At 37.4% G+C, this 8,852-nt stretch overlaps 1 long non-coding RNA gene across 1 annotated transcript in view; it reads left to right on the plus strand.

Moving 5' to 3' along the window:
• Positions 1-1,666: 1,666 nt before the first annotated feature.
• Positions 1,667-8,852, plus strand: part of LOC144960608 (uncharacterized) — an 18,052-nt gene continuing 10,866 nt past the window's right edge. Inside the window, exon 1 of the long non-coding RNA XR_013642886.1 lies at positions 1,667-6,034. This is a non-coding gene — a long non-coding RNA (uncharacterized LOC144960608). The remainder of the gene's footprint in view (positions 6,035-8,852) is intronic.

Raw genomic sequence — 8,852 nt, forward strand, 5'->3', positions numbered from 1 at the left:
ATCTTGTAGTTTCCTAAGTATCATTTAGACTTGAAACAATCTGATTGGCTTTTAGAATAAAGATAATAGACTGTTGGCTCAACTGAATCAAATTACGTATGAAACGTATTTCCCGTATTAAGTTGTGTGGCTTTTCATATGACATATAACAGATTATTAACTTCACTAAACAGACTGAAGTAACGTAGGACAATATTATTATACAACGTGATTGACATTTCAAGTTAGAATGAATCGATTTCTTAATAATCAGTATCATTCTAAGCAGAACAAATATTTATTGGTTGATTGGAGTTTCAAGTTAGACATAATTGAATTTAGACGAAGAAAACCTATATCAAGAAGAACCATTTTATTATCTAGCTATTTGGCGCTTTAATATATAAGCAATGATTCGTGACCGAATAGACACTTAACATAACATAACATAACATAACATATGGTATAGGGCCAAATAGGATAAGATCCCTTGAATGCCCTTAATATTAATAGTAATGCCATAAATCTATTGATTAAAGATTACAATAATGATACACAATGATGTCTGTTTTGCACCTAGAGACAAACATCTTAAACGTGTCCCATCTAGTGAAAGTAATATTAGAATATGAAAAAAAAATCCGAAAAGTCTATCCTATCCATACCATGTACCAATCTTTAAACCTGAATTAAATCCCCGCGAATTATTCTATATTTCAAACTGGGTAAGTCAAGAAATTCTAACCTTTCCTTAAGGTGAATACTGTATTGTATAATTTTTTTGGGTAGCTCTCCTCTGTACACTTTTAATACTAATAGATTGTCTTTTACATAAAGGGCTTCAGGTGCAATTTCCGTATTCTAGAATTGGTCGAACGAACGATTTATAGAAATATAAAAATGTGGTTTTATCAAGACTTATAAAGGTTCTAAATATTATTTCCATCATTCTGTTTGCGCAGTAGAAGCGTTTCCTTTATCAAGTTGAATGTCATTATAAATTAGAAGCTTTATATTCTTGACTAAGGAGACATAAGATGCGTAAGAGAGGTGTTTACTGTGTCAAGTTGATTGGTTTTTCGTACGGCAAATAACAGATTCTTAACATCCTTGAACGGACACATGTTTTCTTTATACATGTTTTTTTTTCTTTTTAAAGTTACAAGTACTCCATTTTTTATCAAAGAAATTTGTTTTACATAGGGCAAGTGTTAACTTAAAACTAGCTACTCGATGTTTTATTTTATTTTCCACTGAAGTATCTCCTATTTTGAGTTGCCTTCGCGTTTCATATGACAAATAATACATTATTAATTTGACTGAACAGACACAATAACAAAGGACACATTTATTATAACATTCATACAACGTGATTAGGGTTTTGATTTAGAATTAATTGGATTTTAATTAAACACTCTCTGTTTATATTTCACAGGGTTTTTTTGAGTCTTGATTTAGAAGTAATTGTCTATAGATTTATCAGACACGTGTTACGTATGAAATGTTTATGAATGTATATGAGCATATTTATTATGGTTTCTTTGCAATTTAACTGATTAATGGTCCTCATATAACTGACCTAATGCATAGCATAATTTTCCTTACATTTTGGTGATTCAAACTTTCTACCAACGACAATTCACTTCACCAATTTAATGTTATTATAATTTCTATATTAATATATTTCAGTAAAAGATAAATGTCACAGAGAGGACTACTGCTGTGTAGAGAGACCTTGCGAGTTGGCTTCAATGTAAGATATAGCCGATTTTACTGAGAGGACAGAAACAGCGATCATGAAAATATATATTCGCTGTTGCTGACTTTTTAGCAATAAAAGGCGAATTGAACAAGTACCTGCAGATAGATAATGAAATTGATTTGCGAATTAAAAGAAATCCCACACAATCTGATATCATCAAGAGAGGTTAAAGTCCCGAGTCAGACCGTAACCCTTCTCTTACATCGACAACATAACGTCAACATTTTAAGATATTCCTTGCTTTCAATTGTTTTGTCTGATGACCCCAATAACTCAACAATCCGTCGATTTCAAGTTTCGTACCGGCTGTCCACCTTCGTCAACGGACCATTTACATCAAGAGTTAATATACGTTCCTTTCAGTCCCTGCCAAGTGTTGCCAATTCTCCAATATGCTTGAGGAGGAACATTTGTTGACGCAAAAGGGGAACAAGTCCCGATTCATCCCGGCACAAAATACCAGACTAAAATGAAATTAAAAGACAAACCTTGATAGGGCAAATTGATCCAAGAATATGACGATTTTAAAACATTACATGACTATTTAGTCAGTGCCATAGTAAGACATAAGAACAAAAACGATAAATTGAAATTGTATCTATATTTTTTGGAGGTTTATCCCAAGTCATGTTCAGATCTGAGTCCAACAACGATATACTATTTATCTGACCAAAACAAACGAGCTAAGGACAACAACTGCCTTTGAAGTTGCTTCAACACGGCGATTTCAAACTTTACTGTTTTCATAAAGAGGGAAGAAATAACGATGGTTTTTGTCTGCCATTGTTATTCCTCCGATTCTTTAATGAAAGCGTCGTTTGTAATATACAACACGATATAAATTAATCACGACATCAACGTGACAGATATGCTACGTCGTTAATCAAATATTTACAGTAACAAAAACAAAACGATACGTGATCATTAGTCTTAATGGAGTATATCCGATTCATCAATACTTCAAGATTATATATTTAATCTCTAGACCCTAGTCTTCTAACATCCTCTTAACAGCCAAGAACTTATCGATGCCACATTATGTATCTTTTCTTATCTGAGCAATACTTCATTGATCATACCTTCATCACTATTTCTGTTTGCTATAGATACCAAATGTCTATTTTTTTCTGAAAGCGCAATAATGTGCATAAACTGTAAAGTAGTGAATAGTCTAGACTTAGAAAAACGATGATATATGTGCTTAAGTTCAACTTTCTACAAAGTAATCTGAAGAGCTAGTATAAAAGCAAAGATAAGAGAGGAATGTCTTATGTGTTAAAGTTTGGTTATTTAATCATTGGCAGTTTGTATGTGACAGTACTTCTGAGTAGTTATAACAAGTAGGTTACATAATATGTGGCATAACTTTTATACAAGCAGGAAATATAATAAATGCATGACCTAAACCGCGGAGAACAGATCGTCTTTTTTTACGACAAGCATATATTTACACCAGAAATTAAGATGCCTACACTTTGCAGCCAAAATATTTTTAACACAATATAAGTATTCAGTCCTTTAGCAGTTAAGATTTCCATTGAAAAAGGAAATAATTTTTCGACATTTCACATTTTTCTTCCCTATTCCCGTTCGATGTTTATATTCAACTCGTTTATTGACATTTCTATATTGATTTTTATGTTTCTCTAACGTCATTATATCTCATTGATAAACCGTAAAATAGACCATGTCTTTAAAACCTTGAAACATAAATTGAAGAGAATGGAATTTCCAAAAAGCTGACCTCATCGGGGATAACATTATCCATATATTGAAGAAATATGATTTATTGATATGCCAGCACTCACCATCATATCAACAGATCTGTAGTTACAGTTATTATTTTTGATTTACAAAATGATGCTGCTCATATTTATTCTGCTTCTTCAGCATTTACTTCAAAGACAGAAGCGTGAGTAGCTGCTGCATGTCCTCCATTTATCTCAATTCATTTATTTTTACTTTGTGTAGGCTTTAGTCACCACAAAGTGCCCTTCGTTCTCATCGGAATATAGACATGCATATCTATACGGGCTTAAATTGCATGCCATCCTGACTGGTCAATCCCCACCCCCTAGTGATTTTAATTAATTATCTGAAAAACGTCCCGAAGTATAAAATAAATTGCGGGTTGACCACACACACACAAATAAATTACAATCTGCACTAATATTCTTTGTTCCAAACCCACTTTTAAATTTCAATATTTTGATTTTGATTATTGATGTAACAGATTTGGGGCTACATTCCATAACATTTTGAAATCTCAACACGACGCCGTTTCCATGAAAACTGTTTGGAACAGTTAATTAACTAACGCACAGATACAACATTGTTCTTTTTAAAGTTTCGTTGTTTTTCTAGAATATTTTAATTGTTATTACCACAACAAACCGGAAGGTTTATGAGTCATCATCATCATTGCCTTTTTCACCCTTGGTCAGGGTATAGGCCACAGACAAACAGTTTCCACCCTTCTCTATCATCATCATCATCACCATTGCCTTTTTCACCCTTGGTCATGGTATAGGCCACAGACAAACAGTTTCCACCCTTCTCTATCATCATCATCATCATCATCATCATTGCCTTTTTCACCCTGGGTCAGGGTATAGGCCACAGACAAACAGTTTCCACCCTTCTCTATCATCATCATCATCATCATTGCCTTTTTCACCCTGGGTCAGGGTATAGCCCACAGACAAACAGTTTCCACCCTTCTCTATCATCATCATCATCATCATTGCCTTTTTCACCCTTGGTCAGGGTATAGGCCACAGACAAACAGTTTCCACCCTTCTCTATCATCATCATCATCATCATTGCCTTTTTCACCCTGGGTCAGGGTATAGGCCACAGACAAACAGTTTCCACCCTTCTCTATCATCATCATCATCATCATCATCATCATTGCCTTTTTCACCCTTGGTCATGGTATAGGCCACAGACAAACAGTTTCCACCCTTCTCTATCATCATCATCATCATCATCATCATTGCCTTTTTCACCCTTGGTCAGGGTATAGCCCACAGACAAACAGTTTCCACCCTTCTCTATCATCATCATCAGCATCATTGCCTTTTTCACCCTTGGTCAGGGTATAGGCCACAGACAAACAGTTTCCACCCTTCTCTATCATCATCATCATCATCATTGCCTTTTTCACCCTTGGTCAGGGTATAGGCCACAGACAAACAGTTTCCACCCTTCTCTATCATCATCATCATCATCATCATTGCCTTTTTCACCCTTGGTCAGGGTATAGGCCACAGACAAACAGTTTCCACCCTTCTCTATCATCATCATCATCATCATTGCCTTTTTAACCCTGGGTCAGGGTAAAGGCCACAGACAAACAGTTTCCATCCTTCTCTATCCTGAGCCAACTTTTTTATCTCATTCCAGGTCTTACCACTTCTCTGTATATCAGCTTCTTTAATTCTTCTCCATGTTCCTCGTGGCCTTCCCCTTGATCTTCTGCCCTGAGGGTTCCAGTCCAATTCTTTCTTTGTTATAGTTGAGTCATTCTTTCTAAGCTTGTGTCCAATCCCTCTCCATCTGTTTTTAATGTTTCTTCACCTAAATATGTGACTCCATTAACTGACAACGTAGTTGTTAGTTAATTAAAATTATTTTATATTGATTGGACACTATCATGGCACAGGCAGAAGCTGTCACCATCAAACTACCATAGTTTTGGCGTTTAAGCCCTACTACTTGGTTTGTGCTTTTTGAAGAACAATTTATACTTCTTGATGGATCGAATGATAGCACCAAATACTATCATGTTTTACTTCTTCTTGACAACACAACAGCGACCCGTGCAGTCGCCCTGTTGTGAATAAATACATAAAAGTTACAGAGTTCTAATAGCGTACGACTCATCGGACGAAGAAAGACATTCGGCCTATACAATCAAAGAGACTTCGCGGACAGAAAACCACCCGAGTTGATCGCCAATATTTTGGCAGTTCTCGAACGACACAGAACAATTCTTTCTGCTTAAACATCTCTTCGTGCGGCAACTTCTTGATTTTTTTTTAGAACGCCTACTGACAAGTTCAACCATCGCTGGTCACCCGGAAGTAGCGATTGAAGCTAGCATATATTTCAGTGCCACTACAGATCACCATCAGGTTCACCGGAAGAGTCAGCCATACGGCTCTGCACTGTGCTGTTATCATTCTCTTTTTAGGGCCAAGGCAGGAAGGTTTGTGCCCCAATGGTAGACAGAAAAAAAATAAGCACAACCAGGGAAACGAGTTTCAGGGTCAACAGTGAATCGACAAAAACGTGAGCTTTTATTTTTTTTTAAAGTTGAGCTTTTATATAGCGCAATATCTACTAAATATGCTCAAAGCGCTTTACAAATGGTCTCTGTTCAACAGTAACACGTAACATATAGAACAAAAAATGGGGCCTGTTAGGCGATATTACATTTTTTTCTGATATAGAGACAACGCTGTTAACGGTCAGGTTCTCATTTTACACACGAGTACGGTGAGAGAATGTGAGTAAAGAGTCTTTTACAAAGACTGAACCCAGGACCTACCGATCCGAAAGCGGATGACGTACCAATAGACCACATAGCTGCACAACTGTTGGTTCAGTATACAAAGTTTTTTGGGTTGTTTTTGTTTGTTTGTAACAGATGACATGAGTTCTCGTTGTTTTCTAATTGATACAGGGGCTCAGCTATCCGTCGTTCCTGCCACGTTTCTTGATAAACATGACAGATCATGAGTCCCCCCCCCCCTGCAGCAGCCATTGCACGTCAATCGAAACATACGATGCATGAATTGTGCCGCTTACGATTAACAACCGATGGAATGAGGCTCGTCCATGACCTAAAAAAACCCCAAAAAAACTTGAGCTTTTATATAGCGCAATATCCACTAAATGTGCTCAAAGCGCTTTACAAGGGGTCCCTGGCCAACAGCAACACATAACATGTAGGACGAGACATGACGCCTGTCAGGCGATATTACAATTTTTTGGGACTGAGACAACGCTGTTAAGGACCAGGTACTCATTTTACACCTGAGTACGGTGAGAGAATGTGAGTAAAGAGCCTTCTCCAAGGAATCAACTATTCGCCGAGCGAGGATCGAATCCAGGACCTTTCGATCCGAAAGCGAGTGTCATACCACAAGACCACATAGCCGCACCTAACTATTATATAACAGTACTCTAGTCGGCATGGGCTCCTCTAATTATTGCAAACGTTAAAACAGCCTTATTAGGGGTAAGGCTTCCTCCGGCAACCGAATCAACTTGTCGACATAAAGGGGTGATGGCTAATTGAAGCTTGCACCATTCTGGTAACGCCATCTTCCGCCGGGATGAAAATATCAGCAACACATTTGCTATATTTGATCGCAACAACAACACATGTAGGAATGTTCTCGAAAAGTATTCGGAATTTATTAGCCCCATGTTGATCTCATAAACACGACATTCGTCACCTTATCTCAATATGACCACCGGTCGTTTAGCTCCGGATTAACTGGAAATTGCCAAAAGAAAAAAGTTATCTGAAACGCAACAGATATGTATCTTATAAAATCAAAGAGTGAATGTGCATCACTTCCACAAATGGTTCCCAAAGCAAACAGCGGTTGGGGGCCCTGAGGTGATTATCGTCCTCTAAACAATATAATTACACCAGACCGGTATTCGATGCCGCACATACGAGTCTTTTCAGCTCAGCTCGTCTTGCTGGTAGGACAATATTTCAAAAGTTTGACCTTGTCCGTGGTCACAACCATATTGCAATCACACCCGAGGACATACCAACAACTGCCATCAAAAGTCATTTTGATTTTTACACATTTTCATTAATGCCTTTCTGTCTAAAAAGATTTTTAACATTTTATGGATACAGTTCTGCTTCACGTGACATGCGCATTTGTTTACTTTGAATGACATCTTAGTAGCAAGCGACCCCCAGAAACACAACATAATATTATAACCCTACATGTCAAGGATCTCATCCGGGCCTTGTATCGCGTCTCGAAAATGCCATTTTGGTGTCAGCTCAATTGAATAATTGGAGCATGTTGTGTCAATTACTGGTTCACGGCCTTTACCATCCAAAGAAAAAGTTCTGAATATTTTTATCAGCCCCAAAAAGTAAAACAATTACAATAGTTCCTCGGTATAATCCATTCTCATCGTCGATTTAAACCCAAGTCTGCACACACACGTATCTATTCCTTTGTGCATTGCGTTGACGTCACACACAGGAAGTCAACAACTACATTGGATAGACACAATGGTCAGTGCGTTCAATTCAGCAAATTTTGCATTATCTAACGCGGTGATGTTAGCTCACCCACGCACAACGTGCCCAGAGCATTTAGTATCGATGCATCCAACCATGCTGGCGCGATGTTTTCGAACTATGTGACGATGGAATTTGGCAACCACTGTTGGTATCAGAAAGCTTGACCCGCCTGAAGTTAAATACAGCACTGTTTATCGCAAGCTAACCGTCCTTTATTTGATAATTCGCCAAAGATTAACTTGAAATTAGAACCTTTTCAATATAACTCTATTTGCCAGGAAATGCAAACGTTCTTGCCGATTGTCTTTCACATATTTTTCTGAACACGATTTCCATTGTCTTTTAAATGAGCTGTTATATAGAGCAATATCCACTAAACGCGCTGAAAGCGCTTTATAAATGGTTCATGGCCAATAGCAATATGTAACGTATAGAACGAGACATGGCATTTTTTTCGACTAGGACAACGATATTAACGGTCGGTTACACATTTACACCTTTTCCAAGGACTCGACTATGCGCGAGAGAAGCTCGAATCCAGAATCTTCTGATCCGAAAGCCAGTATCATACCACTAGACCACATAGCCACACATTTCTAAATCTCTGAACAATATCACCCTTGGTGTCCATAATCGCGTAATGACCATCACTGAAAAAGAATCTCCCATCCTCCATAACCTGCCAGTCAACACCGGCCTGAAAATTGTTACTATGACGTTTAAAGAAAATGGCCACATGTTTCTAAGTGATATTTCAACAGGAAGGCCTAGGCCAAGTGTTCCTCCAAAATTTAGAATGAAGATTGTTTTAGTAATCTACTGACT

The sequence above is a fragment of the Berghia stephanieae genome, chromosome 15, assembly GCF_034508935.2.
Source record: "Berghia stephanieae isolate SIO BIC M18660-M18661 chromosome 15, UCSD_Bste_1.3, whole genome shotgun sequence".
NCBI classification, from domain to species: domain Eukaryota; kingdom Metazoa; phylum Mollusca; class Gastropoda; order Nudibranchia; family Aeolidiidae; genus Berghia; species Berghia stephanieae.